This window comes from Narcine bancroftii, chromosome 6, assembly GCF_036971445.1.
Source record: "Narcine bancroftii isolate sNarBan1 chromosome 6, sNarBan1.hap1, whole genome shotgun sequence".
NCBI classification, from domain to species: Eukaryota; Metazoa; Chordata; class Chondrichthyes; order Torpediniformes; family Narcinidae; genus Narcine; species Narcine bancroftii.
This window is the reverse complement of record NC_091474.1, coordinates 180,561,930-180,578,726: the sequence shown is the minus strand read 5'-3', so window position 1 is coordinate 180,578,726 and position 16,797 is coordinate 180,561,930. Positions and strand designations below refer to the sequence as shown.

General features: G+C 38.3%; 1 protein-coding gene and 1 long non-coding RNA gene across 5 annotated transcripts in view; one reads left to right on the top strand and one right to left on the bottom strand.

Annotated features, from left to right (window-relative positions):
- The window catches only part of man1a1 (mannosidase, alpha, class 1A, member 1), a 541,635-nt gene that overhangs the window by 287,364 nt on the left and 237,474 nt on the right, over positions 1-16,797 (top strand). The window lies entirely within an intron of this gene.
- LOC138736809 (uncharacterized) lies at positions 1,141-15,940 on the bottom strand. The gene is made up of 4 exons (XR_011340598.1): positions 15,913-15,940; positions 5,715-5,835; positions 5,089-5,204; positions 1,141-1,253 (listed from the first exon to the last, which is right to left on the bottom strand). It is a non-coding gene; the product is annotated as an uncharacterized lncRNA (long non-coding RNA).

Sequence of the window (16,797 nt, the reverse complement as noted above, 5' to 3'; positions counted from 1 at the left end):
AGCTATTTAAATATTTGTAACGTGAGAGTTGATAGATTTTGAGAATTCCAATGAATTAATTTAACAAGTTTTTTTTAAGTTCTCAGTTTGGAGGAATGCTTTTAATGAGAAATTGATTTTGAATGTTAGTATAATCTTATTTTAATTTAACAATTCCTGGTCTTATAACAAATCTTAATAATTCTGCTGAAGCTTCTTACAGGTACAAAATGATGAAAGGCAAAATAGAAATTGCATCAGCATTGATCACTTTAGTAGACAGCTGTTAACTAGACCCTTAGGTGATTACAGCAATAGAAAGCTTATGCCATCTTATGGATTCATTTGTTCTTCTCAGGATATCTTACATGAACTCAGCTACTTATGAAAATTGTTTCCCCACACCCCCCCCCCCCCCACCGTACCCCCACTGTCTTGTAAAGATGACTGCCAGGGGAAAGTGAGATATGGGCTAGCTAATACTTTTGTACTTCACTCCAAAATAAGATATATTGAGGGCATTCATCAAGATTAATTTTGTTAAGAGAAGTAAAGAGAAACTGTGGCAAGAAGGACAGTAATTAGAGGACACAAATTGTCTAAAGAACCATAGGTAACCATAAGTGGGGTAAAATATACAGCAAGTTATTAATGATCAGCCATGAAGTACTTCAAAAGGTGAATAAAAGTTAGATTAGTAATTTCAAAGAGTGAATTGATTAAATAGTTGAATAGAAAAATATTGCTGTCATACAAGGTAAGATTTGTAATTAAGACTGATTAGAAACGTGTTTTAAAGAATAATTGCAGACATGAATGGGAAATAGACTCTTCCTTTGCTGTACAGATGTATCATTTGGCTTTATGGACTACAGGATTATTGCTTTTATCTAGTTCAGCAGTTAAAGGACTTGAAATCCAAAATATAGCATTAGTCATGATTGCCAGCAGATTATTTTTAAATATCCTTCATAAAAAGGAAATCTGTCATCCTTGTGTTGGAAAACCCAATGCTTTTGAGGTTGTCTCATAGCTATCCTCTGAAGTGGCAAGGCATTCATTTCAAGAGGGCACATAGGAAAAGATAATAAATAATAGCCTTTTTGCAAGTCTACATTTTCAAGAAGAAATAATGGAGCATTAAACGAGAACTTGCCAGTTTGAAGTTTAATGATTATTATTTGAGTAATGGGAGTGGTGAGATAATATGAGATCCCATCTGCGCATGTGCAGCCAATCTTTGAATCTCGAAAAGGACGACAACTGGAATAATTCTGTCAAAAGAGCATTTAATTGTGAGGCATACATGCAACACTAGAAACTACCTTATCAGCGTTCTAAGTAATTATGGGAGGGCTCCATTATTTTCTGCAATGCTCATTGGTTCGCTAATCTGAGATTTCAAAGCTCAGTGGTCTCTTTTCTTCATAGCCCCAATGGACCTCCAGTAAGAGGCACGATTCAATCGGCAGCCTGTAAAATTGCTGCAGTGAAATTTTCTCCTCCATCCTCAGAGGTTTATTGTAAAACCTGTTACATGTTCTTTCATTTGACCATCCTGCCTGATGGATGAGATCCCAAATGGGGACTTCCGCTCTACTAGCAGTAGATCTAGCTGCTTCTCTGGTTGAGTGACCCCTAAACTGAGTGGTATCCATTCTGGCCAACCTCATGGTCCTCTTTAGCCATCTGGCCAAGATCTGAGAGAATGCACACTGATGCGGTTTCCTGTAACATACAAGCAAGAATCTCTCTTCCCCTTTGATATCGCGAGTACATTTAATATATTGTCTCAGGTACCGCACCACACATAATCTTTCATCCTCTTGATAAGCGTACAATTTAAACTTTGTTCCACAAGCATGACCAATTTCCATGATAAATCATGCAAATCCAAAGTGTACGCTGGCAACAAATGTCGCAACAAATCCAACACAACTTTAACATTACCAGATGGCGTGATAACATGACATAGGCAGATGTAAGTGAAATATTCCCCTCATGAATCTTGAAATCGGGGATGATTCCTGACAGTGTTTGGTGTCACGTAGAGTCAGGAAGGCTGCCAAAGCACTCTTGGCCGTATTGATAGCACTATAACTGGCTACGTGAACATAAAACTAATCAGTGAGGAAATGCAAAACACCTGAAACCAAAACATAATTAACATTGTAATGCTCATTAAAACAAAACAGTTGCCATTTATTAACATAAGTGGCATATTCCTTTCGAGCTGGCTTTCTCCATGAAGCACAAATAATGTCCACCATTTTCAGCTACAATCCTTTTACGCCAAACTTTTAATGTCAATCCTGCAACATAAGTGATCGAAATGAGTGAGAAGATGGGGAAAGGAGAGATATTGGCTGAACTGGCAGTTCCTTGCTCCTTCTCAACAGTAAAGGCCATTCGAGCAGCATCTAATTCAGCATTGGTAACCAGGACTGGGAAGGCCAATTTGGCACCACGAAGAGTCCAGTGGCCCCATCCTCCTGAACTTAAGCTACTAATGAGAAGTGGGGGGGGGAAAGCATAGAAATTCAATTTTTCCCAATCAATCGTAAAGGTGTCTATGGCTTCTGCCTGGGGGTCTGGCAACCAGGATACATATCTCGGTACTCTGGCATTTAAATGGGATGCAAAAAGATCGATCTCTGGCAACTCAAAATTTTGTACTATCAGATTAAAACTCTTTCCCCCAACATCCATTCAGTTCTATCATTGAACTTTCTAAACATCAAATCCACCTGGTAGTTCAGTCACCCTGGCAAATACACGGCTGTAATCCAGATATTCCTTTTAATATACCAACTCCATGTCTGTATTGCAAGCCAGTTATGTGATGAGGACATCAAGCCTCCCATTTTATTCAGGTATGCTACTGCTGAGGTGTTGTCTAACCTCATCAACACATGTATACCCCTTTTCTCTGAACAGAATGATTTCAGTGCCAACTGAGCTGCCAATATTTCTGGGAAGTTAATACCAGATGCTGATGCCAGTCTAATCTCTTGAATAGTCCATCTGCTACCGACAGAGGTAGTTAAGTCTATGGTGGCCCATCTTTACCACTAGTATCTGATTGGATTTTCATATCAAACTTTCTAATCTCTATCATGGCATACGGTAATCCTCTGATACATTTGTCGTCCACCACGCAAGTTCTGCTCTAGCCTCTTGTGATAAGCACATAGGTCTATCAAAATGACCCCTGGTGACCTTTAAGGCTTGTACTTTATCTCTTTCCCGGAATCTATATTTTAACGAACTGCACCGAACGGCTGGGAAAGTTCCACCAATTTTCCAATTACTTTTGCTACTTTACATATAGAGGGATATGATTCTGCAATCAAAGCTCTACAAGCCTGAAAAACTTTCACCTTTTTATCTTCTGGCAGAGTTATTCTCATAGATTCCGTTATTAAGAGAAACCCGAGGAATTTACTTTTTCTGGTTGGGCTGAGGACTGATTTTTCTGGGTGTATAATAAATCCCAGTTCCTGCAGCAGTGCTGTAATGGCGTTCACTGCTCTCTGTGTTTCGCCATGGACCTGCTAATCACGATGGTGTCATCCAAGTAACCCATCACCATATGTCCCTCTTTACTGAGCTGGGAGAAAACCAGTTTCAGCAATTTGGTAAATATTCTGGGTGCAGAACTAAGTCCATTAGGTAGTGCCTTATATGGCCACAATTTGTCCTTCCAAATAAACTTCGGGTACTTTCTCGAGAGTGGGTGAATAGATACTGAATAATAAGCATCTTGTAAATTGACGGATCCCATAAAATAGCCCTTATGTAATAAAGGTATAACAGAGTGAATCGTGTCAATTTTAAAATGTTGGTATAAGATATACTCATTAAGGTCAGATAAATCTAAGATCACTCTCGTTCCCCATTTCTCTTAGGTCTCAAGAATATGTTTGATATGAACTCATTCTCTTCACAGCAGCAGCTTTCTATTACATTTTTTTTTGCGTTCTAAAGCCATAACCTCTTTATATGTAGCTTCCATGAGCTAGGTGCTGAGTATATAATTGTATAAGCCTTTACTTCTAACTGAAGGGAATTTCTGTGGGTCAAACTTGATTTGATACCCAGATACTGTATGCCGTACATTAGCATCAGTAGTAATATTATACCATTGGCTAAAGAACATTGTTAATCGACCGCCCACAATCTTATCATCATAATTAGAAAATGTACTCTGCTGTCCATAGGTGGTGCTCAATTTTTTTCAACATGCTTGGCCGGCATGGCTGTGTAATCTGGCTCGACCTCTGCGAAGAGGTTTGGGTGGAAAAATTCTGTTGTTGCTGTCTCCACAGAGGGCTTTGCCCTAAAAAATGCCTGCATGGTGGTGCCGCCTGAGAGGGATATCATCTCTTAAAGCCCCCCGTGTACCTGCGAAAGGGATGAAACATAGCAGTTACTCTTGCCTGTACTCTCGAACCTCTAACCACTCCAGCCTCTGCCTTCTGCTGCTCATTCAGGTCCTTCACCTGTTTACTCAGATCATCACCAAAGACAAATTTAGTGACAGGATTAGTGGGTTTGTATAAATGAGCATAGCAAACATTTAGATCAGGTTTTATCAGCTCCTTCCGGAAGGCATTAAATTCGTAATTGGCAAGGGAGAGCAACCCCAGCACATCTTGTTGTGTCTCTGTTATATCTGACAACGGTGTCTGGGCAAACACAATGATACCTTTAACCAGAGAGCCCTGTAATCTTGGTAGGTTCATGTCCTTGGCTCTTATGGGGATGTTCAAATTGCCCCAAATTGCGGTACATCCAGCTGAGGGCAATTGACTGGGTGGGGGTATTTTTTTTAAACGAGTCCTCTAGCACCATCTTTCTCAAGACATCAGATACCAGATATGATATTGACCTCGTGATTTCTTCATCGAGGGGTTGCCCAATGCCCCTCGGTACTGCAAATTTTGCTGCGATTGATGGAACTTTTCTCTCATCCCGACCAATGGGAGTAGTGTATTGGAGGTTAGGGGATTCGATTTCCACGTCAGGCCCCTTGGGCTCTACCTCGTCCCATTTATATTGAAAATAAGATTCTTCTCCCTGCTCAGAAGGCACTTGTGGTTTACTCACGGTTGCTGATATCATGCCTTTCAACTTGTCCAGTCTCAGCGAGATCTGATTTCCTCATTGGTCGTGGGCTCTGCGCTCCAGCAGGCTTTTGTTTTGGACTCCGATCAAGTGGGTGCCTGTGGATCAGAGATACTTACGTTGCCTTTTTTCAGGCTTTTTGCGCAGCTGGTGGTCATCCTCGCCCATCGAGGGGGCTGATTAACTATGCCTGACGAGTGGGTTGTAGAGTGGCCAGGCCTTGTCTTACTAAGTGAAGGCACCTCCTCTTCCCTGCCACTAGAACTGAAGAGACATTCCCTCACTGAGCTCGCCTCCTGAGGTGGCATTTCTATATCACTGCCAGACATGTCGGACCCCAACTTCAGCTAAGCTAGGTCAGTGCAGCCAGACTTTTGCCCCACCCTCCACGAGGATAGGCCACTATCGCCTGATCCCACCCCCAATGGAGGTAGGTTGGCATTGCTGCTTCTCAGCAGGTTGACTGCTCCCTGCCAGGCCAGCTGGTTCTTTGGTGCTTCGGTTGTGCTGTTGGAGCTCTGTGAGCTCGAGGCCTTTTCGCTGCGCTCCTCCCCCACCTCAGGGCCCATGAGCCTCCCACTGGCTTCCCTGGATTGCTTTATGCTTACCTCCTTTGAGGGATGGTCTTCCTGGTGTTCGCGCTTGGCATCCCTACATTAGTCGGATCATCTTAAACACGATTTACTGACTTTTTTCGACCTTTTGTTGGCGCTCAAAATGGCGCCCATGCTGCAAGTCAAACAGATTAAATGACTGCACATGCGCAGATGGGGTCTCATATTTGCAAATCAACGAGCATTATAAAAAAAAAATAATAATAATAATAATAAAATTTGGTTATGCATTCACAAATGCAGGTGGATAAGATAGAAAGATTCAATGCGAAGTGTGTACTTCAGTGTTCCCAGCTGGGAACCTGGGTTACAGGAAGGTAAGGAGGATTTATATTTGATTCTTACAGCATGGGCACAAAACTATGGAAAGGCAGGAATTTGAACCTCAAATACATTTTAATGAACTTTCCACATGCTCAAAACTATTTGATGTTAAGGTGATTGTAAAGAAAAGGTAAAACAGACTAATTTGGATGGTGTTGGTGGAATCTGGGAATTTCTTCTGCAATTTCCTTTGGCAATAGAACTCAGCCTTGTAGATCACTACAGCTCAGAGTTCTATGGAATATCAAGCTATGCTCTGGCTGTTCTCTCCCACTCTAGAAACCAGACTTTCTCTTCCTAAAAGGAATGCAAAAAATAGATGTCCACAGAATGAACCACATTAAAGAGATCCTGTTTCCTCAGACAAGAGCGATCAAATTTTGGGTTATGCAAAACAGCATGGTGAGTCTTATTTGACTCTTTCTCTTATAAAATTCTTTAAATTCTTCCTCACTTATTTAATTAAAACTAATCATTCATTCCAAAGCAATCTGTTCCTTTGTAACATCATAACGTAATAAGTCCAGCAAGTGAAGTTTCTCAAATTAATTAAGCTTCCTCAACAGGAATGAATCATAAGCCCCTTTTCCACTGGCATCCCAGTTAATTGTCTGTGCAGTGTCCCAGAATAGAAAGCCATTTGTGTTGTTTCCACTGGGCCACCCTTAACCGGGACTTAATTCATCCCCAGGGATTGGAGTGTTCTACCTTCAACTGGAAACAGGTGATTTTCTGCTGTCCCTTTTCCACTGGTTTTATCACCACGCTGGCATCAGCTGACGCCAGGGATATGAGTAGGGGTTGAGGTGGTTAATTCCCAGCGTGAAATAATATCATTTGACTCTGGTGTGCTGACAGTTTTCTTTTTCCACTGGTCCCTGACCCAGTTAATTCCTGGGACAAGTCAGAGTACATACATAACATCATATATAACCCTGAGATTCCTTTTTTCTGCAGAATGAGCATGTATTGATAGTGAAAAAAACTGTACACAATATATCCATGTAAACAATTAAAGAACTGTAAACATAATAAATGTAAACAAACTGACTGTACAATGCAAAGAGATTATAAAAAAAGCATAATTAAAATGCTCAAGTAAGAGACCTTAAACGAGTTCATGATTGAGTTTGTTGTTGAGGAGTCTGATGGTGGGGGGGTAGCATCTGTTCCTAAACCTGGTGGTACAAGTCTTGAGGGACCTCTTATTGCATACCTCATATCTCACAGCTTAATTAAAATGGTCAATTGAGCTTGAATGCATGGCATGTAGAAATAGAATATAACAGCATCTAACTACATGTATGGTTTTGTCAGTGAATCTTAAATCAGCTCTGTCTATCCTCTCAAATCTTTCTGTTGATAACCTTGACCCATTCAGGTTCACAGTAGCTGCCATCTCCTTGTCCCTACACTCTGCCTTGGAATGCACGGACAAGAAGGACATAGAACCATGGAACATTACAGCACAGAAAACAAGCCATTTAGCCCTTCTAGTCTGTGCTGAAAAATCATTCTGCTCGTCCCACTGACCTGCACTCATTCCATAACCCTCCAGACCTCATCCATCCATATATCTATCCAATTTATTCTTAAAACTTAAGATTGAGCCTGCAATTACCATGTCAGATGGCAGCTCGTTCCACACACCCACCACTCTCTGAGTGAAGAAGTTCCTCTAATTTTCTCCTAAACCTTTCCCTTTTCACCCTAAAAGCTTTCTTCACAACCCTGTCTACCTATGACACCACTTTCAGCGAATTATGTAATTGTATTTTAAGATCCCTTTATTCCTCCCCACCCCTCAGTGCCCTACCATTTACTGTGTATGTCCTGCCTTGTTTTGACCTTCCAAAATGCAACACCTCACACTTGTCTGCATTAAATTCTATCTGCCATTTTTTGGCTTATTTTTCCAGTTTGTCCAGATCCATCTACAAGCTTTGAAAGCCTTCCTCACTGTCCTCAAAACCTCCAGTCTTAGTGTAATCAGCAAACTTGCTGATCTAATTTTACACATTATCATCCAGATCATTGATATAGACAACAAACAACAATGGTCCAAGCACTGGTCCCTGAGGCACACTACTAGTCACAGACCTCCAGTCTGAGAAGCAATCATCCACTACCACTCTCTGTCTTCTACCATTCAGCCAATTTCAAATACAGTTTACAACTTCTCCGTGGATACCTAGTGTCCAAACCTTCTGAACTAACCTCCCATGTGGGATCTTGTCAAAGGTCTTACTAAAGTCCATGTGGACAACATCCACAGCCTTTCCTCCATCTACATTTTTGGTAAGCTCCTTTTATAAGATTTGTTAAGCATGATCTACCACACACAAGTCCATGCTGACTATCCTTAATCAGCCTTTGGCTATCCAAATACATGTATATCTGATCTCTCAGAACACCCTCCATTAATTTAACTACTACTGATGTAAGGCTCAATGCTGTGTAATTTCTTGGTTTACTTTTGGAGCCTTTTTTAAACAACAGAACAAAATGAGCTACCCTCCAATCCTGCGGCACCTCACCTGTGGCTAAGGACATTTTAAATATTTCTGCCTCAGCCCCTTAATTTCTACACTCATCTCCCTTAATGTCAAAGGGAATATCATGTCAGGCACAGGGGATTTATCCGTCTTTATTTGCTGTAAGACAGCAATCATCTGCTCCTCCTTAATCTTGATATATTTTATGCACTACTGCTTCTTTCCCTTTCTTCCTTATACACTCTGCCAGTTTCCTGAGTAAATACTGTTGCAAAAAAAAACTGTTTAAGATCGCCCCATCTCATGAGGCTCCACACATAGACGACCATTCTGATCTTCTAGGGGACCAATTTTGTCAATTTTAACATACTTGTAGAAACCCTTTGGGTTTACCTTCATAATATCTGCCAGAGCAACTTCATGTCTTCTTTTTGCCTTCCTGATTTATTTCTTAAATATTTTCTTATATTTTCTATACTCTTCTAGTTCCTCATTTACTCATTGTTGCCTATAACTTCTGTACATCTCTCTCTTCTTAACCGGATCGCTAATGTCCCTTGAAAACCAAGGTTCCCTATATTTGTTAACTTTGCCTTTCATCCTGACAGGAACATGTAAACTCTGCATTTTCAAAATTTCACCTTCCACTTACTGAGCACATCTTTGCCAGAAAACAGTTTATCCCAATCCACTCTTCCTTGATCCTTTCTTATTTCCACAAAAATGGTCTTTCTCCAATTTAGAATCTCAACTTGAGGATCAAACCTATCCCTATCCATAATTAACTTGAAACTCATGACATTATGGTCACTGGACCCAAAATGTTCTTCTACACATATCTCTGGCACCTAACCTTTCTGGTTCCCTAATAGGAGATCAAACATTCCATACACTTTTGTTGGTACCTCTATATATTGATTTAGAAACCTTTCCTGAACACATTTGGCAAACTCCAAGCCATGCAGCCCTTTTACAGTGTGGGAGTCCCAGTCAATATGTGGAAAGTTAAAATCTCCTACTGTCACAACTTTCTGTTTCTTATATTGTTCTGCTATCTTTGTACGGATTTGCTCCTCAAATCCTCTCTGACTATTGAGCAGCCAATAATTCAACCCTATCAGTGTGATCACATCTTTCCCATTTTATGTTATTCATTGACTACAGCATGATCTTCAACACAATAGTACCAAACAAACTCACCCTCAAACTCCATGACCTTGGCTTCAGCATCCCACTCTGCATTTGGATCTATAATTTTCTAACTTGCATGCTGCAATTAGCGAGGATTGGTAACAGCACCCCCTCTATGTGTACTCAGCCCCTCATTACATTCCCTGTACATTCATGATTGTGTGGTCAAATACTGCTCCAACTCTATGTATATATTCACAGATTACATTGGCAAGATCTGTAACAATGACAGTTTGGAATGTTGAAAGAAGATAGAAGGGCTAATGGCTTTGTGACAGGAAAATTTCTTCCTCAATATCATAGAGGAAGCAGAGTTCACTCCCTGGTCCATATCAATGATAATGGGGTGGAGATAGTAGGCAGCTTTATGTTCCTGGATGTAAGTCTTTCCATTGACCTGAAATATTCCACCCATGTTGACACTATTGCCAAGAAAGCACACCAGTGCTTCTACTTCTTCAGAAGCCTGAGGTTATTTAGCATATCACTTGCATCCATTAAGTAATTCTACAGGTGGACCATTGAAAGATGTTAGGATACATCAAAGTGTGATTTTGAAACTACAGTGGATTGTGAACTCGGCTCAGGTCATCTCATGTACTCCATATTCCTCATTTGACTCCAGATAAACTTCCTACTCCCTTGGATAACAGCTATCATTTTAAAAGACTCATACCACTGTGGCAATACTCTCTTCAACCACCCCCTCCCCTCCCCCCAAATGGAGGGAGGAAGATTAATGATGAGATCATGCATAACCAAATTAAAGGACAATTTATTTCCTGACATTATCAGATTTTGAATGACCCTCGCAATAATAAAACTATGTTGGCTTTGCTCCACAACATCTGATCTCTCTTTGAAACTCTGCAGTTTTGTATTGTGTCCAGCTGATCTATGTGTGCTGCATGAGATCTGAGCTATTTAGCTGTTCTGCTTGAAAAAAACATATCTTGGTACATGTGACAATAAATTTTAACTTGAACTGAACAATAGGACAATATACAACCAAAGGGAACAACTCTCAAATAACTGGCTTATGAGTCATATCTGTCTGGTTGGACTTATAACAACAATACTATCGTGATCTCCAGGCTTGTTAGTTGAATTTGTAGGCCAGATATTGGGGTTTGACATCTAATGAGCCTGATGTCTGATGGGTTGTAAGCTTTGTCTGAATGTAGTGACCACATTCTGAAGACAACTATTGCGATTGTTTTCCTCTATAATTTCTTGAGCAACATGCAGACATCATTTGTTTTGACTCGTTAATGAAAAATCCATTTCAAAGTAGTATTGAGTTTTTCACTGTTTATTTGAACACTTAAGACAGTAAACTATACTTAAAACAATCAATAGATGGACAATAAACTATTAATATGTTAATACTTTCAAAATTACATGGTCAAAGAAATTATCTGATTTTTTTTCTTACTCTGGTCCCTAACAGAACAAAAGAAAAAATTCAAACTAAAACCTTGCTTATATTAAACATACAGAAAAAGACCTTGGCTTAAGTTTTTTTTAAACCATAGATACACTCCAAGAATTCATAAACAATATGTTAGTTGCTAATATCTTGCAAAAATATATATTTGCAAGTCATTTCAAGTTATTTTAACCTTTACAAAACCAGCCCCTAATTATATATCTAAAAATAATAATTACCACACAAAAAAAATCAAATATAGTGATACAATGGGTAAATATTCAAAAGAATGTGAAAATCAATCATTAAAGCTCTCTTGTAAAAGACAGACTTTGGTAATTGGTGTGCTCATAAAGCTATTTTTAGTTTCCAAGGTTTTTACTTTCTTTAGGGCACAAGATGGGTCTTCTCTTTTTCTTTTTCTTCTGCATTTGGTTATAGGAAAGGTAGAACTTAAATAACATTGGTTCCTCAAATTTATTAACAGCCACTCTGGCTTCTATTGTAATTCTGGATCCAATTTTACAACTTTCAATTCAGTGTCATTTTCTGATGATTTATCTTGAATTTTTTATTAGATTCTCTGCTTTTATTAATTGGGTCTTCAAGAATGTACTTTGGTTGTTTTCCATAGTCAGTTTTCTTTTTCAAAAACTGAATCTCATTTTTCAACTGTATGCATCTTAATAAGGTTTCATCCTTTTCTTCAATAACTGCATTCATTTCTTTAGCAGTTATTCTTTTCTTACACTTGAAATTCTATTTACAATTAATTCTCCATTCTTGTCAACTGCTCTCTGATCTTATCTCTTGATTACTTTCAAAACTGAAGAATCATGAGATTCAGTGTTATTTCCAAGTGCAAAGTTAAAACCCTTTTGGTCACTGTTTTCTGGATTATCCAATATTTCCAAGTCCTTTCTCAACATTTTGTACTCTGAAGGTAGTTGTACCAAATAGTCAGTGAAATACTCCTTTATACCATCAGCACAATTTTCAGTGTTTGCTCATTTTAAAACATGCCGTAATTTCTTCAGTAATCATGTTCGACGATGTATTTGGAGATTTGTGATTGCTATCAAGGTGTTCAGAAATGTCTGACTTGAATGGTTGTTTCAATGTTTCATTAAGTTTCACAACTTATCTATTGATACTTGTTGACTGTTTCTGAGCAACATCATTATTTCTTTCTAATGGCCCATTAATTGTCCATTCAAGCATAGTTCTAATAACGTATGGTCCATCTCTCACACTCAGTATTACTTCTATTGGTTCCAGACCCTTTAGTGCATTTAAACCACTTAGCATCTCTCTCTCAGAACTATTTTCCAGTATATAAACCTTCCTCAAATGTGACCACTGATCCATATAATTTTGATGTGGGATGCTTCCTCTATGCACAGGCATAGACTTCTAAATGTAAATATGTGGAAGGTCACAAAGATCATCGCTGTATTCCAGCAACCTCTAACCCTGAAACCACATTAGTTTAAACAGCTCTTTTTTGTCCCATGGTTTTCAATAGAATATTTGTCTTTTTTCCTTGAAGTTTAAGCTTATTCATAATCCCCGCAGTGCAAAAAGATGCAGTGCTGCCTAGGTCAAGAAATGCATGTGGACGTATCATTGCATTCCCATCCTTGGCCTTAATTGCACAGTTGAGAGTTTGCAGTTATCTGCACTGGTCCCAGTAAGAACACTTGTCAATACTAAAGCTTAAGTACTGTTTTCTTCTGCTTTCATCAACATTTGATCCTTTTCAGTATTCTTCTTTTCTTTGAAGACGTAGTATCTTAAGATGCCTTTGATTGCATATGTCACAGCTGAGTCACTTTTTGCAGGTTTTGCTGATGTGTCCTTTACATGGACAGCTAAAACATACTCTATTTTCCTTCAAAAAAGCAATTTTTTTCATTATGTGTCTTTTCCATCTGAGCACACTTTCCCAAATCATGCTTATTATTACATGACAAAAACTCCTTCTCAACAGACAAACATTAATTTCTTTATCCAACACTGTTAGAAAGAGATGATAAATGTACTTTACTTCAATTTTGGTTGAGGATATGATTTGGACTTCTCAACTTCTTTACTCGCTTTTTGTGTACATTTAATTCCATACACTGGATCTGTGACAACATGCACTTGTCCTTCAATGAACTCCACCAAATCCTTAAAAGTAGCTGTCACATAGTATCTTCTTTGATATTCAACAACTTGTCTTCTCTATAGGTCTCGTCCAGTTGGGTAATTGATCTACATTGTTTACCATATTCTGAGGTATTTCAAGCTCTCAAAGATGCCAAATCTTGGTCATGACTTTGCAACACCCTCTGTCAAAGAGGGCATAAGCTTGTAAATGATTCGTGTCCTCTGGTATTATTAATGTTCGTGAAACAGTCTTTTTATATAAACTCTAGAAATTCTCTACTTGTCACCAAAATGCTTCTCTAGTAATCACTTAGCTTGTTTGAATCCTTCATTCAGAGCCATATGCTGGCAACTCTTTACAAGATTTTGTGGTCATCCACTCATGAACTACTGCAAATAATATAGACAATCCTCTAAGCTTTGACTCTTAATTTCAGTACTGCATTCAAAGCTTTTCATAAATGCTTGGAATTGAAGTGGGTCACCATCAAAATGTGGAATCTTTATCTTGAAAAGAGAAGAGGAAGGGTCTGTCACTGAATTAACTATGCAGCTAATTCCTCTTGACTTGTCTTGGCTAGGCACACATTACTTTGTCCATCTGGATTTATAATACTTGCCAGGAGTGCCTGGTATGAGTCTGCAAAAGATGGCATTTGGCCCCCATCTTTGTCCATTGTGGCCATCATTTGGGTTTGATCTCTGGCTCTTTGAATCAACCTGATTAATTCGGGATCTTACACATCTGGCACAGACAATGGTGGCTCAGGCCCATGCCTTAACCTGCCTGGTCCAGGTCCAAAGATGTATTGTGGCTGTAGCACTGGCTCAGTACCAAGTCTTAATCTGCTTAGTCCTTGACCAAGCGCTTCTTGTAGTTCTATCAATTGCTCAGCTTTGGTAATTAATATTTTCTTTTTTTTCTGAAGTTCTTCCTCAAAACCTAATGCTTTCAATAATTTACTTTGAGCACCAAATACCACTGAGCTTTTTAGTGCCTGTGGTCCAGCCTCAATAAGAGCAATTATTTTGTCCAATTCCACCTGTTTCTTTTGCATTTTTAGCTTCATTTCCTCCATTCTTAGCTACTTCTCTACTCTCGGTCACTACATCTGTTGTAGCTCTTCCTTATATTCTAAATCCAATTCAAACTAAAACATTTCATGTTCCACTTTAAGAGGTGCTTTATCTGCTTGAATTTTTAAACACATAGATTCAGTACTTGAAACTTTGGAGTCTGCTCTAGAGCTCCTTCTGCCAGTAGTATTTGACACACTATTGCTAGGTCCTATTAGATTCTGCATGTCATGTATTACTTCAATCTCTAACCATTTTGAATTGTTCATCCTCCACACCACCATTGTGCAATATAGCTTCAGCCACTATTACAAATTCTATCTCAAATTCTATTAATGGTTTTTGCAGTAATTTTGTGGGATGTGTATCCCTAACAGCTGCATTCTTTGCCTTATCTATATTTTTCCCTCAGTCTTGCTTGAAGAGCCTCTTTGTTTCCCTTTGTACCTAATTGCTGACTTTGCAATTCATCTATAAGTTCTGTTTTCTTCATCTTCTTGACACATAGCTCTTTAGCAGCTGCAGTTGCTGTTTTCTTCATTGTGCCATTCATTGAAATCACAGATCAAACATGCACAACAATCTCTCCAAAATCTAAACAAGTCTTCATAGGACAAATGGATCCAATGTGCCAAACTGTGTTCTCATCTGTAATAAATACACAGAAGGCTTTTTTGCTTCTTAATGGACTTGGTTGTTGAGATGTCTTCTTATTGATCTGCTCTAAACAGAGCCCAAACTATCCAGTCTTCTCTACCAAATGAAATTTCCAATTTTCCATTGACTAATAAGTCCAGTTCATTTGACTAAATCAGTGGTTCTCAAACCACTTTAAGTATTCCCTATGCCATCGGTGCTCTGAGATTAGCAACGATTTGCTTAACGTGGGTAATGTGGGTGGAAAGAAATGTTTGAAAACTACTGTTTTAGTTATACCTAATTGATTCTTTATGTGCATGGTTTCATAACTTGAAAGGAAATGGGCCATGCAAATAATGACAATTTTTCTCAGGCAGAATATTGCAGTAATAATAGGGTTTCGAGCAGTGATTCTCAGCCTTCCCTTCCTACTCACCTACTCACATACCACCTTAAGCAATCCTTTACTAATCACAGAGCACAAATTGCATAGGGAATACTTAAAGTGGTATGTGAGTCTTGCTTGAAGATCCATCTTCTATTGACTAACAAGTCACTAGTCTGTTTCTTTGACTATAAATAGTCTATTTTATTAACTAATGAGTCAATAATCCAGATTTTCTTTTACTTAATTAGTTTATTTTTTTGACTAACAAGTCAATAATCCAGGTTTCTTTAACTTAAAACTATTTTTTATAATCACTTGACAAACATGCAGACATCGTTTATCTTGACTCGTTAATGAAAAGTCTTTTCTAAAGTATCATTGAAATTTTCAGTTGGTTTGAACTCTTAAGACAGTAAACTATACTTAAAACAATTAATAAAGAGACAATGAACTATAAATACATTAATACTTTCAAAATTACATGGTAAAAGAAATTACCTGAACCGTCTTCTTCTTTCTCTGGTCCCTCACAGAATAAAAGTAAAATTCAAACTAAAACCTTGGTTATATTAAACACACAGAAAAAAGACCTTGGCAAAAGGCTGTTACCATAGAGACACTCTAAGAATTCATAAACATTTTTCTAGCTATTAGTTTCTTGGGAAAAATATATTTGCAAGTCATTTCACGTCACCATAACCCTTACACCAACCATTGCTTTGGAGTCTGGAGTCTATATTATGAAGGCTGTATTAAAGTAGTAAATTGAAAATGAAAGTAACTAAACATCACAATCTTTTTCATTTCAGTGTACCTTTTGAGTTGTTAAAATGAAGCATACAAAAATAGATACCTTCTAACTAAAAAATCTTGTATCGACTTGTAAAGAAATTCCTAGTGTTTGGTTTCCTGTTCTGATTTTGCTTTTTGATCCTTCTTGATGAACCTCTATGATTGCACCAAGATGAAATTCTTGTTTCTACCAGTCTATTTCCCTTGGTGATTCACTCCAAGTGTTGAGTGATGTTTTTAAGCCAGTGATGTTGAATTGGCAGCCCATTACACATGACACTCATTTTTTTTCTTTCCATTGAAGTCAATAGAAAAGCAAAGAGAATGAAATGCAGCAATAAAAGGTAGATAAATCTATATGGCACATTAACTCCCAAAGGTTGAAGTATTGTATGTGTTTGAAGTTTTATGAATGTGATGAATTGCAGACCTTAAAATAGTGGATTCCAGAATTGGCAGGCGAATGACTGGTGATTAAAAATGGAAAATAATAGCATTCAAGTGTAATTTCATCATTTTTTTTGCTGCTAAATAACATGATTTCTAAATGATAAAATATGGCCACCTGCTCACAGAAGCAAAGATTATTAA